Consider the following 16,283-nt stretch of genomic DNA (forward strand, 5'->3'; position numbering starts at 1 on the left):
ATTAAAAGTGTCAAGGCAGAGCTGAAGCGCTGAATGTTGTCTAATAGCCTCAGAGAACTGACCCATTTGAAATACAGATATAATACTAGTTATATTTTGAGTCGGGGGACAAAGCAGGAAAACCTTTGGCTAGATATATAAAACAGAGAGAATCTTATTTCTACCATTACCTGGTGGTTAAATTTTTACCTCGGCCACTGATATTAATAATGCTTTTAAAGAATTCTATCTTGATCTCTATAGTTCCACATCTTCGTCCAATGATGAAGATATTAGGAACTTTGTGGAACCATTAGAATTCCCTAAACTGACAACTGAACAAAAAAATTATCTTGATTCTGAAATAACCTTGGAGGAGATTGATGAGGTAATTAAGGCCTTACCTACAGGCAAGGCTCCAGGACCAGATGGCTTTGCCACTGAATTTTTTAGATTTTATGCTACAGAATTTGCTCCACTTATGTTAGAAGTTTATACGGAATCATTAAAGAATGGAAAGCTTCCCCCAACCATGACACAAGCCCGGATCAGTCTAATTCTTAAAAAAGGACAAAGATCCAAGTGAGTGTAAGAGTTACTGTCCAATTTCCCTGATCCAGCTAGATGTAAAAATATTGTCAAAAATTCTGGCTAACCGATTAAGTAAAGTTATGACATCTCTTTTACATATAGATCAGGTGGTGTTTATTCGGGGCCACAGCTCTTCTGATAACATCAGGCATCTAATCAATATCGTGGTCAGTGGCGAATGATCAGACTCTGGTCGAACTGGATCGCGTAGCCGAGGCGAATCGTCCTGATGAGCCACCACGAGGGGATGGAGAGCTCTAACCAGGCCTCCATTCTCCATGACAGCAGCACCAGGGGGACGACTGGACTTACCGTGCCCAGGCAGGGTGGTTTGCGGCAAGGCAGAGCAGGTGCCCCACCTGGAAGAAAGCCCAGGGCAAATGTGCCTGGTGACTGGGGTGGGCGAGCGGCCCCAGAGATCAGCACACTTACCTGTTCGTCGGCTGTCTCTCGACGGAGAACAAGGGAACGGGAAGTACTCGCGTTCGCCTGATTGACCGGAAAGACTTCCAGATGTTATACTCACCATGCGCTGGCCCTGGGGCGATGATGGGGCTGGAGAGATTCCCCGGGCCAGACCGGTCAGTAGTCGCCTCAGCCCGCCCAGTGATATGTCAGGACTGCCTCGAAGCCCATCTGGGGTTCTTGTGGGCCGGCTGACGGGCAGGTGGAGCCGGCTTTCTGCGGGAGGATCTTTTTCTCTGAGGCCAGCGTGCAGGCTCCGATGGTACAGGAGCCGGGGCCAGCACCACAGGAGAACGGCTCTGGCGAAAAGCAGACAGGGTGCGGGACCTCGGTGGTCTGAAGGCGGCCAGGTCACGCCGCGGCAGGATGTGTTTAATTGCCTCGGTCTGCTTCCTCATCGTCGAGAACTGATGGGTGAAATCCTCAATGGTGTCACCAAAAAGCCTTCCTTGGGAGATGGGTGCATCAATAAAGCGGACTTTATCTGCGTCTCGCATCTCCGCCCAGGGCGTGAGCCGTGACATTCGTTGCACATAAGGCAAGGTCTGTCACAGTGCGCAGTTCCTGTATCAGCCCTGGGTCGGTCCTACCATTGTGCAGATCTTTTAGCGCCTTGGCCTGGTGGACCTGCAGGATGGCCATGGCGTGCAGGGTGGAAGCAACCTGACCCACGGCCTTGTAAGCCTTTTTTATTAAAGAGGAAGAGAACTTACAGCCCTTGGAAGGGAGCTTTGGTCGGTCACGCCAGGTGTCTGTGCCCTGCGGGCATAAATGCACCGCTACGGGGCGCTCTACCTGGGGGAGCTCGACATATCCCTTAGCCGCTCCGCTGTCGAGGATAGTCAGAGTGGATGAGCCCGCGAAGTGTGTACGGGCAGTAAAAGGTACCTTCCATGACTTCGTTAGCTCCTCGTACACTTCCGGGAAGAAAGGGACCGGGGCGGGGTGCAGCCGTGAGTCGCGCTTCGAGCCCAGTAACCAATCATCCAGCCGCGAACGCTCAGGGCAGGGTGGAGGGTTCCACTTCAGCCTGATGTTCGCAGCCACCCGGGCAAGCACGGCTGCCATCTCATCCTCGTCGCGAGCCATGAACAACACATTAAACCCGCCCAGATGCAGACCGCCTACATCGCTCGACAGCTTGTCCGGACAGAACGAGCATGCTGGGGGATGGGAGGTCCGCAGGGGCTGAGCCAGCAGAAACGCTGCCATGTCCACATCCAGATTGCCCGCGATGCTTGCCGACCCGGCCGGCTGAGCATCAGCCAGGACGAACCAGGTTGGGGAGCAGCCGCGGTGGCTCCTTGCTTCATGAAGAAGGAAGTGAGCCGCAACCGCAACGTTCTCATGGGCATGTTCTCGCAATGAGAACACAACCCTTCCACGAAAGCCGCTTCGGCATGCTGGCGCCCAGACACTCGAGGCAGAGTTCGTGGGTATCCGGAGGGGAGAGATAACGGCCGCATCCCAGTAGCGCAAATGCGGAAGGACATCTTTAAAAAGCCTCCAAGTGTTTGTACGAGCTCTTTTAGAAAGAAAATATACTCTTTCTTGAATAAACTCTCTTAGCACCTGCAGACTCAGGCTGCTGAAGCACCCAGGGGAAGCACAACACTCAACTGTGCGAGGGTGACCGATGATATGCGCCGTAAAAATCCAGCAGCGTAGCAAGAGGTGAGAGGACGAACACACACACACATGCATTCGGCTCTGAAGAAAAAATCTGAATGAATGATGCACGCCATCTCCTTTTATACCCGTATGTCTGGGGCGGAGAGTGGCATGCAAATTCCACTCGCCAATTTTCATTGGCCTTTTCTATTTTAAGCAAAGGTGATTGGGGCTCTCAAGATCGAACCCCTAAGTGTCACTACATCGACACAATGTCGAGTGAGTGACAGACAGGGAACATGCAGTATTCTAAACTAATTTATGTCCTTATTTGCCATACATTAATTTAAAGGCTATTTAAACAGTTGTGCGTATGAATAACGAATGCAGACTCAAATTTAATGTACTTCATTTATTTTGACAGTACACAGAGAAAAAAATGCAACAACAGAATTGCAACGAAATTACAAGCCTAAATGACTTCTGTGCTCATATTAAAATCTACTTAGACTACCTTAACACCTAATGCCATGATTTTCGTTTGTTAATTTAATTTAAAGCCGGTTTATGGATAAATAAAAATGGTAAATAATTTCATTGCAATATAATCTTTAGATCTACAAATTTTTTTCAATAAATAATTATATTAAATTATAGCAAAAATGTAAAGTTAATTTAGTAAAAAATGTAAAATGAAAATAAAAAATTGAGAGAGGGTGATTCATGAGACTGTTAACATTATGCCAAGACATCGAAGATGCTAAATTGCGAACAGATTTTTAAATATCGAATGGTGTTGCCATGGTGATTCACTACATTAATGGCAAAAATAGGCAAACAGGAAGTGTCTCATATCTTCTGCGTGCATTGTGTGATTTAGATCAAAATTGAGTTTTTTTCTTGGGGGTGCTAATCACATGGACGTGGCTAATGTGGGTCACGGTCATAGCGCCACCAACTTGTAGCAGGAAGTGTGGCACTTACAACAGACTTTGAAAAAGTTATCTTACATTTACCCAAATTGCTTAAATTGTTTAGACACTGCTGATGGAAAATTTTGAAGGGATGCTTGATAGCTTTAATAGTGTTGTCATGGCAATGGATTAAATTACATGAAGTTGTAGTCAAACTGGAATGGTGGCATATATCTATTACACATTGTATGTTTAGGGTACAAGTTTACATTAATGTTGAGTTGTTGCTGTGTCAATCTTGCTTTTTCTGAAAGCCACAGAGTGGAAATGGACCCATGGTGCTTGGGCCCATCATCGCTGCTTGCAGCTATATTTAGGGCCCAAGCACCGAATGTGCAGGCCGAGAGGCCTACACCGGAGGTGCTAAAGCCCTATTGTTTTTGGAATGTTTATTCACAATTATTATTAGGGCCCAAGCACTGAAAGTCTGGAGCCCTATTGTTCTCCTAAGGATTATTATTAGGGCCCGAGCACTGGAGGTTTTATTTTTTTATTAAAATTTATTTATTGATTCATAAATTAACACAAGAAATATATAGATGTTGTTGTAATGAATCAAAAACTTTTAACATTAAACCCCCACTATATCCCCTCCCCCTACCAAACGCTCAAACCACCCTGACCCCCCCCACGAACACCCCTGTGGTCAATAGAATATAGACACACACACACAGAAAACTAAAACAACAACATAAAATAACATACAATAATCAAGTACAATAATAATAAAAAAATCAATAAACAAAAAACAAAAATCTTTAAATTACTCCCTCCAACGCCCCACCTCGAGATTCCCTCAAAAATGCTAAATAATTGCCCCATTTCTTATTTTAAGTTTCCCTAACCCCCATCCTAATACTCGACCCCTCCTCGAAGGCAGCCACCCTCCCCATCTCCGCGCACCACTCCGGGAACGAAGGTGCTCCATCCGACTTCCAACTCCTCAAAATAACCTGTCTACCAATCATCACACCGGTCAAAACCCAGTCCTTCATGTGCTTATCTACCAAATCCATGACCTCCCTATCACCCAAAATACAGAGTCTGGGGCAGAACAAGACCTGAGTGCCCAACACATCACACACAAAACTTTGCACCTTCAGCCAAAATTTTTGGATCTTAAGGCACCCCCAAAAAACATGGATGGTGTCTCCATCTTCAGTATGGCATCGCCAGCAGATGGGTGTGTCATTAAGACCAAGCCTATACAATCTAGAGGGGGTCCAATAAAATCTATGTAAAATCTTAAATTGCATAAGGCGAACCCTTGACTTTGTTTTTTAGAATCCTTGCCCACACTCCCTCCTCTAATACCAAGTTTAAATCTTTCTCCCATAATCTTTTAAGAGAATTTAAAGCTTGGTCCCCCAGACTCTGAATTAACAAGGAGTAATACACTGATGCCTCATGACCCTTCCCAAAAGCAGCAATCACCACTTCCAGAGCATCTGCCGCTCTGGGGGGTGTATGCTACTCCCAGAAACAGAGCAGAGCAGGTGACGCAGCTGTAAATACTTATAAAACTGAGATCTGGGAATCCCAAAATGTTGAACCAAATTTTCAAAAGATCTCAATACTCCACCCTCATATAGGTCACCAAGTGCATTAACCCCCCTCACAATCCAATCTGACCAACAGAGAGGGGACTTATTAATGCATAGTTTAGGGTTCTGCCATATGCTAGAGACAACATTTAAATAAATATCAGAATTAAACACTATGGACACTTTTGTCCATATCGAGTGTAAATGCAAAATAACGGGGTGCGACTTAACCTCTCCAGCTAGTTTAATCGAAAGGCTTTGCAGTGGCGAGATAGGGGCAAGAACTTCCTTTTCAATACAAAATCAGGGAGGAGCTCTCTCAGGTGGAAGCGACCAATGAACCAAATGTCTAAGACTGAATGCATAATAATAAAATAAAATCTTGGGTAGGCCTAACCCACCTTTGTCAATCGGCCTATGTAATTTACTGAAATTTAACATGGGATGCTTACCATTCCAAATGAAGGACTTCACTATGCTATCAAATTGCTTAAAATAAGAGAGAGGGACATCTACAGGGAGAGATTCTAGCAGATAGTTACATTTTGGAATGCAATTCATTTTAATAACATTAACCTTCCCAATCATCGATAAGTGTAATGAAGCCCACCTGTCCACATCATTCGAAAACCTTTTTATTAAGGGATCAAAATCAACTCTGACTAAATCAGACAAATTTGCTGGGAATAAAATTCCCAAATACTTAATTCCCTGTTTGGGCCACATGAAGGCGCCCGGCTGGAAAGCTGTTACTGGACAGTACGCTGTCAAAGCCAAAGCTTTGGATTTAGACCAATTGACTCTGTATCCTGAGAATTTGGAAAAGGAGTTAATAATTTTGTGGAGGCAAGGCATGGATCTAGTGGGGTCGGAGACGAATAATAAAATATCATCTGCGTAAAGCAGAAGCTTATGCGCTACACCTCCCGCCGTCACCCCTGGAAAATCATCCTCCTTTCTTATCGCGGCTGCTAATGGTTCCAGGGCAAGACAGAACAATAATGGGGAAAGAGGGCAACCCTGCTGGGTGCCCCTATCCAGAGTAAAATAATCTGAAATTAACCCATTTGTTTGTACCGCTGCTACAGGGTGTCTATAAAGTAACTTAATCCAACCAATAAATGTATTCCCAAACCCATACCTTTCCAAAATCTTGAAAAGATAATCCCATTCTACCATATCAAACGCCTTTTCGGCGTCAAAAGAGATGGCAGCAACCGGAGTTTGTTCATTTGCTACTGACCACATGATATTGATGAAACACCTAATATTATCAGAAGAACTACGGCCTCGAATAAACCACACCTGATCTATATGTATAAGAGATGTCATAACTTAATCGATTAGCCAGAATTTTGGACACAATTTTTACATCTAACTGGATCAGCGAAATTGGGCGGTAACTTTTACACTCGCTTGGATCTTTATCCTTTTTTAGAATCAGACTGATCCGGGCTTGTGTCATGGTTGGCAGAAGCTTTCCATTCTTTAATGAATCAGTATAAATGTCTAACAAAAGTGGCGCCAGTTCTGTAGCATAAGATTTGTAAAACTCAGCGGCAAAGCCATCAGGCCCTGGAGCCTTGCCTGTAGGAAGGGACTTAATTACCTCATTAAGCTCCTCCAATGTTATTTCAGAATCAAGAGAGTTTTTTTGCCCATTCGTCAGTTTAGGGAGATTTAATGGTTCCACAAAGTTCCTGATATCTTCATCAGTAGACAAAGACGTGGACCTATAGAGATCAAGATAGAACTCTTTAAAAGCATTATTAATATCAATAGCCGAGGTAAATATTTCACCACAAGCAGATTTCACTGAGGGAATGATAGAAAAAGACTCTCTCTGCTTTATATATCTAGCCAAAAGTTTTACTGCTTTATCACCTGACTCAAAGTATGACTGTCTTGCCCTGAATAACCAAAACTCCACTTTCTGTGACAGAATAGTATTATATCTGTATTTCAAACGAGTCAATTCTCTGAGGCCATCAGATGACATACGGCGCTTCAGCTCTGCCTCTGCACTTTTAATATTTCCTTCCAACTCCACGAGTTCTTGTGCTTTGGATTTTTTGATGAATGAGGCATACTGTATGATCCGACCCCTAAGAACTGCCTTAAGTGCCTCCCAAGCCACGGCCACAGAGGATACCGAGGACCAGTTGGTCTCCATATAAACACTGATTTCAATCTTTAACATTTGTTGGAAATCAGGATTTTGCAAAAGGGACACATTAAAGCACCAACTATAAGATTTATTTTTCTCTATATGTGGCATCACCTCTAAACTCACCAGGGCGTGATCTGAGACTAAGATATTTCCAATTGAGCAATCAACAACAGATGAAATAAGGGATTTGGATATTTTAAAAAAATCTATTCTAGAATAAATCTTGTGGACTGATGAAAAAAATGTATAGTCCCTCCCATATGGGTTCAAAAGTCTCCAAATGTTTGTAACCAAGATTTTTACACATCTTGTGAAGCATCAATGTTGCTCTAGGGGATTTGCACACTTTTGCTTCTATGATCAAGCACTGAGTCCATCAAAAGATTAAAGTCTCCTCCCAATATTATATCATGAGGGGTGCCAATGGTTTGCAACATCCCTTCAAGATCTATAAAAAAGCCATGATCATCAGCGTTAGGTGCATAAATATTAGCCAAAATCAACCTTTGCCCTTGAATTTCAGCTAAAACAATAATTACTCTTCCTAATTTATCTTTGCTCTGTTTGAGACATTTGAATTGTAGATGTTTATTTACCAATATAATGACTCCCTTGCTCTTACTTGAGCCAACACTAAAGAAAACATGTCCATCCCATATCTTCCCAAATTTTTCAGCTTCCTGCGGGGAGAGATGTGTTTCTTGAAGAAACACTATATCATATTTCTTATGTTTAAGAAAAGTAATAACCTTCCTTCTTTTTATGGGGTGCCCCAACCCATTCACATTCCATGTGGAGAGAGATAGTACACTCATATTAACATTTGACATTTTGATACAGAAGAAAAAATAAATTGTGTGTCAAAAACAAAATTATATAAACCACATTCCCCAATAGTGAAACAATCAACCCCCGAACAAAACAGAAAAAAGAAAAATGTGCGCATTAACCCCGCGCACGACAGCGCCAACCGGCGACAATCCCTCTAAACTCAAAAGGTCCATGAACGCCCACGAGTCCCCACGACAACTTTGCCATCGGATTGCTCAATTTTGCCTCACAAATTTGTGAGGCAAAATTACATAACAGAAAATACTTTGTAAAATAAACCCAGTCAATAGGAAGAATGAACACTAAGAACGTGTAGATTCATTCACAGAACTGTTTTAAAGGTGTGATCTTCCACAAGACAAATTCCAGCTGATATAAAACCGTTCATATTCCTCGGACAGACAAACGAATGTTCAGTGAGCCAGCTGTTATGAGTTCAGCGGATGACGTAATCATTCCAATGTCCCATAAAACATTTTTAAAAAACTCAACAAAACAAACTACAGCCAGCAGGAGGAATAAGCACGAAGAACGAACAGATTAATCCACAGCTGTTCCAAGGAGTGTTATTCAATAGAACAAGCTCCAGCCGCTAGGCGGAACCAATATGGTCGAGTCAATTCACTCGGAGGCTGCATAAAAGTATATACCATGACTTACATAATCCGTCGGCTTCATAAAAAACATCCTTTGTGTGAGAAGCATGAAGATATTTTGCGGTCATCCGTAGTGTCCACTCTCAATCTGTCTGGGAACTTCAATGCAAAAGTAATCTTTTATCAATGCAAAAGTTTCTTTAAGGAAAAGTGTTATTCACAAAACAAGCTCCAGCCGCTCGGCGGAGCCAACGCAAAAAATCCAAAATGTTGCCCAGCATCCTCAAGAGTTAGTACAGCGAGTCAGGCCCACTCACATGAGAAACATCCAATGGTTTACTCAGTCACTGATTCTATAAAAGACATTGCCAGGTTTGGACATGTGAATACTTTGCGACCGACCTTCGTTTCTATTCTCAGTTTGGCAGGAAACATCAGAGCAAACGAGATGTTTTTCTGATGTTAGAGTTTCTTACATTCCTTGAACCGATTGCGTTTCTCTCTTGTCGAACTCGCAAAGTCCGGGAACAAGAAAATATTATGGTTCTTCCAAGAAAGCTTCCCTTTGCTCCTCGCCTGGCGCAACACAAGATCTTTATCGGATGATCTCAGAAATCTGGCCAGAATCAATCTAGGCCTGTCTCCCTCAGCAGATCTGTGAGACGGGACTCTGTGAGCTCGCTCAATTTCCAGCTTGTGGCCTGTTATGTCGAGCAGACTCGGGAAAAACTCGTCTAGGAATTTCACCATATCTCTGCCCTCCTCAAGCTCAGGAATTCCAACAATTCGAACGTTATTCCTGCGGCTTCTATTTTCAAGATCTTCAAGCTTTTCAAGGAGATGTTCCAGATCAACTTTGGTCACGGGTGGATTAGCGGTTAATTCCCTCTCCGAAGATTCCAGAAAATCGATTCGTTTTTCAACATCAGTCACTCTTGTACCTAACTCGGAGAATTTTATTTCCATCGCCGTGATCGATCGACGTATTACAGCAGGATCCTCCAAGTCAGCAAGAATCTTCGTCAACATCACCGACATGTTGGACAACTGACGCTGGATCTCCTCTCTCGCCGCGCCATCCAAATCGAGTCCCCGGTCTGTAGGCCTGTCGGGGCTTTCATCCTGAACACGTAAGTGTCTTTTAATGTCTCCCGAGCCCGAGGATTTTTACTTCTTTGCCATGTTTTGCAACAAAGGGCAAATGTGTAACTGGGTGTAACAAATTTCACCAGATTATAATATGAAAATAATCGAAAATTCAGCAAAGTGCGCAGAGCTCATCGCTCACACATCTGCCCCTTGCATGGCGTCCCTGGAACCTGGAGGTTTTATTTTTAACGCATTCACCCATTTATAAGGCATTCATCATGCTTGAAAACTCAAGAAACTTGGCACACACATCAGACCTGTGAAAAATCTAAAAGTTATGTAGTGTTTGGGCTTGGGTGTAGTCAAGGAGCTCTACAGCACCTCAAAATGCAGGCAATTGTTGGGATAAAGTTGCTCAGATGTGCACGAGATTTATGTTTACTGCTCTCATCATACAAGACAAAGTTCACTTGGTTGTATTTGACTCCGCCCAACAGAAAGTCAGCCATGTTGGAATGTGCGGTTTTCAAATTTTCCTGTGGTGTTTTGAGGGGCTTATAATGGCTGAAAACTTATGAAAGTTTACACATACATTTGTCTTAGGACATCTTTTGATTTGGTATTGCAATTCAGCATAGACGTACCTCATTGGTTCCACAGCGCCCCCTAGTTCGTAAATGCTTATTACTTTTTCAAAACTCTTGAAACTTGGCATACCAGTCAAAGTTTGGCAAGATTTTATAATTCTTTTGTCATTTGTCTTGGGTGTGGCCAGTGGACTCCATAGCGCCCCCTAACATTTTGAATGAGTTTATCGCTGTGGTTGCCACAGAGTTTGTCTGATATTCACAAGATTTAGTGAGGACATTGTTGAGCTTGACAGTAACGAACATGACTAACACACAGTATCAGATGTGGATTGGGCTCGTCGGACCGATACCTGATCCGTCTAAAAGCTTCAGTATCGGAGCCGATACCGATCCAGGTATCGGATCGGTGCACCCCTAGTGTAAATTGCAAGCACATGCAGGGCTCCTGACTAAAATAATGACTTAGGAGCCATTGGCTCCTAAACTGAAACTTTAAGGAGCCAAATGGCTGTTTTTAGTTGCCAAATCACAGAATTGCTCAATTTAGATTACTGTTCAGAAACAGCTAGACAACCAAAGAAAATGAAGACAGCTGATAACCCATTAATCGAAGGTTTAATCAACAGGATATATAGTTGAGAAGATAAGTTTGCATTCCCTTTTGTCTCATAAATGTTCACACCCCTTTCATAATTTACACAAATATGAGATAAAATATTTTTTTATTTACTACTGCTCATCAGAATCTACATTACAGATATTTACATATAGTATGCATATAGTAGTGTTGTCTTCTTGAGCATCAATGAATGTTTGCACCTTGCGTAATAGTTGTATGCAAGTCCCTCAATTGTCCGAAGTGTCAAAAGCTTTAATTTATGTACACACAGATCAGTCATAACATTAAAACCACCTTCCTAATATTGTGTAGGTCCCCCTCGTGCCGCCAAAACAGCGCCAACCCGCATCTCAGAATAGCATTCTGAGATGATATTCTTCTCACCACAATTGTACAGAGTGGTTATCAGAGTTACCATAGACTTTGTCAGTTTGAACCATAAATACAATAAACTCTAGAGACTGTTGTGCGTGAAAATCCCAGGAGATCAACAGTTACAGAAATACTCAAACCAGCCCATCTGGCACCAACAATCATGCCACGGTCCAAATCACTGAGATCACATTTTTCCTCATTCTGACGGTTGATGTGAACATTAACTGAAGCTCCTGACCCGTATCTGTATGATTTTAAGCACTGCACTGCTGCCACACAATTGGCTGATTAGATAATTGCATGGATGATTGTTGGTGCCATATGGGCTGGTTTGAATATTTCTGTAACTACTGATCTCCTGGGATTTTCACACACAACAGTCTCTAAAATTTACTCCGAATGGTGCCAAAAACAAAAAACATCCATTGAGCTGCAGTTCTGTGGATGGAAACGCCTTGTTGATGAGAGAGGTCAACAAAGAATGGCCAGACTGGTTCGAACTGACAAAGTCTATGGTAACTCAGATAACCGCTCTGTACAATTGTGGTGAGAAAAATATCATCTCAGAATTGCATTCTGCATATGCGGGTTGGTGCTGTTTTGGTGGCACGAGGGGGACCTACACAATATTAGGCAGGTGGTTTTAGTGTTGTGGCTGATCGCTGTGTGTGTGTTTGTGTATATATATGTATGTATGTATGTATGTGTATATATATATATATATATATATATATATATATATATATATATATATATACAGAAAGACGAAGGCAATATTTTAAAAAAATTTATATATATATATAAATATAATATCAAATTTATATTTAATATAATATAATATATATAAATAAAAAATAAAAGTCAAATAAAGTCAAAAAATTTGAATAAGGAAATGTCTCATATCTTCTGTGTGCATGATTTGATTTACATGAAAGTTGAGCTAAATGTTTGTCCTTGCAGGCTGATCACACTGATGTGGCTATTGTGGGTCACGGTCTTAGCACTACCAACCGGCGGAAGTGTGTCACTTTTAACAGACTTTAAAATATCCCTATTATATTAACCTGAATTGCTTCAAAAAAAATTGAATAATGTCAAGACAGTGCAGATTTAAAATTATGAAGGGATTCTTGATATCTTAAATACGGTTGCCATGGCAATGCATTAAGTCATATTCACATGTTTTGAGGTATTTGGCATGCTTGGATTTTAAAGTTTATTGTTAATAAACATATTTCTTAATTTTTATATAAAATATAAAAATATCAACTGAAATGTAAAAATACTAGAAAACCCAGGCTATGTCTAACCCAGTGTGTTGTAATTGCCACTCTGAGTGGCAATTACAAAAAATGTCCAATAGAGGGCATCCAAGATCCATTGATGAATGATTCCCAAAATAACACGGAGATTTTTTTGTGTCCTGTCTAGAAGGGATCCCACTTTCGTCCTTTATGTATATTAAGTATGTGTAACTACATTCTTCAGTTAACTATATTTCTCATTTCATGTGTTAAACATCTCCAGTTCTTGAGTTGCAGTTTCATCTGATCTGTGTATGTTTTGATTGCAAATCCGGCGCTGGAATGTGTTATTTTGAATTTATGATAAATGTTTGTTCTGGCTGTTATCAGTGTCCTTTAGTGTCAGCAGTTTTTTCTGCAGCTCGCGCTCTTTTCCAGGAAATAGAAAAACGAAATATGTCCCCCATTGTGATTGCCTTCTCGGCCGTATTGTTTGTATGTAGAGCGTGTGTTCTCTCTCTCTCTCTCTCTCTCTCTCTCTCTCTCTCTCTCTCTCTCTCTCTCTCTCTCTCTCTCTCTCTCTCTCTCTCTCTCTCTCTCTCTCTCTCTCTCTCTCTCTCTCTCTCTCTCTCTCTCTCTCTCTCTCAGGTGTGGGGTAACCAGGTGATCTGATTGTTAATGTGCAGCGCCAGCACGCAGTGTGTTTCCATCCTATATAAATCAAGTGTTTCATGGCTGGGTTGTGCGATGGGTGTTTGTGAGCTGTGCCATCTTGGTCACCGGCGCTCTTGCGCAAATTCCCGCTGCTGGAGTGGATTTTACCGCAATTTTGTTTTATCTACAGTGTTGATATGGCAACAAGTAAACAGTTTCAAGTTTCATCTTACCAGCATGTGTGGAAACATTTAAACCACGTGTGTGACAACTAACCCCACGTTAGTTTGTGCCCCGCACTCCCCCGCGACTGCTCCTGTTGTTGTGAATTCATGAGTTTGAGCTCTTTTCCAATCCCATAGAAAAATGCAAACAAATGTGTCCCCACTCAGTATATACATCAACTGAGGTGCAGATGCAATCTTTAATTAAAAAATATAATTTTATATGGACGGATTAGAACCTTTTATGCAATGGGCGGATTACTTACCACTAGACCACTCAGTCGGACTCTTTTCATCAGCGCTAATTCATGTACTTCTCCACTGACATACAATATCTCATGATCGACAATAGCACACATAGAGATGACGTTCTCAAATTGATTGTTATTAGGGGAATCCCATCTCTTTCCTTTATGTTTGACAGCGGCAAAACAAATGCTTGAAAAATCTGAAGCAGTCGCAACATTTCCAAATATACAGCAGCTGTTTGTATAATCTACATATTAACTGTGTATCCTTCTAAACATTCGCGGCACCACAGACAGCACACATACATCACAGCTCGCGTTAAATCTTCACCCTTCGTGCTGAGAATGAGACACAAAAACCGCATTTATATAAAGAATCCCTTACATTCACTTAAAATCCCAATTAGTTTTGTAATGAAATGTGATTAGAATTTGAAGTGTTATTAATACAGCAAGAGAGAGCGGGGCACAAACCAACACTTTTTGGTTTTCTTACATTTGTGTAAATGTACTTGGGGTTCGATGTATTTTTTCTTTTTTTTTTTCACGTTAATTTCACACGTATCTATTACACGTATGTGGTTTTGTTTCATGAATATAGCGTGTACTTTTTTTTTGGGTCACGGTCGTAGCGCCACCAACTGGCGGACGTGTGTCACTTTTAACAGACTTTTGAAATATCCCTCTCATTTTTTACCTGAATTCTTTTTTTTTTTTTTTTTTTAAATAATGTCAAGATAGTGCAGATTTAAAATTCTGAAGGGATTCTTGATAGTTTAAATACTGTTGCCATGGCAATGCATTAAATGTCATCATTTTTGTGTATATTCACATGTTTTGAGGTATTTTCCATGCTTTAATTTTCAAGTTTATTGTTAAACATATTTCTTATCTTTTATATAAATAAAATATTATAAAAATATCAAATGAAATGTGAAAATACTAGAAAATACTGCCATTTATCTCTGCTCAGCTGTGAGTGGCAATTACAAGAAATGTCCAATAGAGGTCAGCCAAGCTCCATTGTTGAATGAACATTTTTTATTAGCTCTTTCATGTATCTGGCTTTGGGACCTATCGCGCATCCACAAGCTTGTAATATGCAGGGTTGCCAGATAATAGATGAAACACCCCAAGCAGAGATTTATACTTGCACAAATAGGAAATATTTCGTCTTTTGTCATACTTAATTTTTGCAATCTGGCAACCTTGCATGCGCGCGCGCGCGCGCTCTCTCTCTCTCTCAATCCTCTTCGAAAAATAAAGAAATAAAATACTTGTCCCTCAGTAGTGTAATATTATGCTCAAAGAAAAGTGTGATGCAGCCACTCCGTGTCCATTCGTGAGGCTGCGTGTGCTGTTTAGTGCCAAGTCTGTGAGCAAACCGCTTCAGTGACGAACTTTAGTAAAATCCCAATAGATCTTCACATTATTTGCACACGGAGGGGACATGTGAGCAAAACCAAGTGAAAGGAATACGTTTGTTCTTTGTGTTATTTGTGAAATTCTGACATCCCTCACACCTGTATGCGAATGTTACTGTGGCAGAAATGATTTATCAGTGTCATGCAGCTTGTTTTATTCAGTTGTGTAGTAGGCTATTCAGCTCTGAATACATTTATTAGTTTTAATTCTGCTAGAAGCTGGCACGACTTGTGTTGACGGTGTTTGTGTAATGGCATAGTCCTATATATTAGCTAATATTCATGACATTTCTTTGAAATTTCAGCGCAATGTTTGAAATCATGTTACGTGCCGTTCACATGCTTGAATGCGTTTGTTTTTGCACTAAACTTACACACAGCGCCACAAAAGAGCAAAACGTATGTGTCGCAACTCGAGACGTTTAACAGTTTAAGCTATTTTAAACTTGACAAGGCATCTAAAAACACAAACAAGCCGTCAAAGACATCTATCTAGCGCACATTTATATTGAAATCATTTATAAAACAGCGCGGCCAGACACATAAACACGCTCAATGTGAACGGCCCCTCGGTGTAAGACTAGAACTCTGTAGAAAAGTTTGATCACACTTGTCTATTCTTTATTATTTGTTACTGCACATTTGAGATTTTAGTAACATCATCAAAACTAAGAAGTAACACAAAAGTATGGAAATTATGCAGTGACCAAAACAAATTAAATCAGAAACATCTTCTGTTTGAACTTCTTAAGTGTAGCCTTTCATCTATTCCAGCTCTACACACAATTCATTTTCTCAATCAGTTTCAGGTAGAGATGTGTTTGAGTTTGATATGGTGAAAGATTAAATCTTTACCAAAAATGCTTCAACGATACCAAACATGGCACAAACAGGAAGTGAGCACAAATGATGAAGACAGTTGAGAGTGATTGACATGCAGTTTAAATACTTGCTAAATACAAAGAAAGGAATATGTTATGGTGTTTGTATCATCTCCATAGTAACAGTGTAGCGTCTCCTCCACATTGTGTGTTCACTATCAAAATCCTTCTAAA

The sequence above is a fragment of the Myxocyprinus asiaticus genome, chromosome 28 (assembly GCF_019703515.2).
Source record: "Myxocyprinus asiaticus isolate MX2 ecotype Aquarium Trade chromosome 28, UBuf_Myxa_2, whole genome shotgun sequence".
NCBI lineage: Eukaryota > Metazoa > Chordata > Actinopteri > Cypriniformes > Catostomidae > Myxocyprinus > Myxocyprinus asiaticus.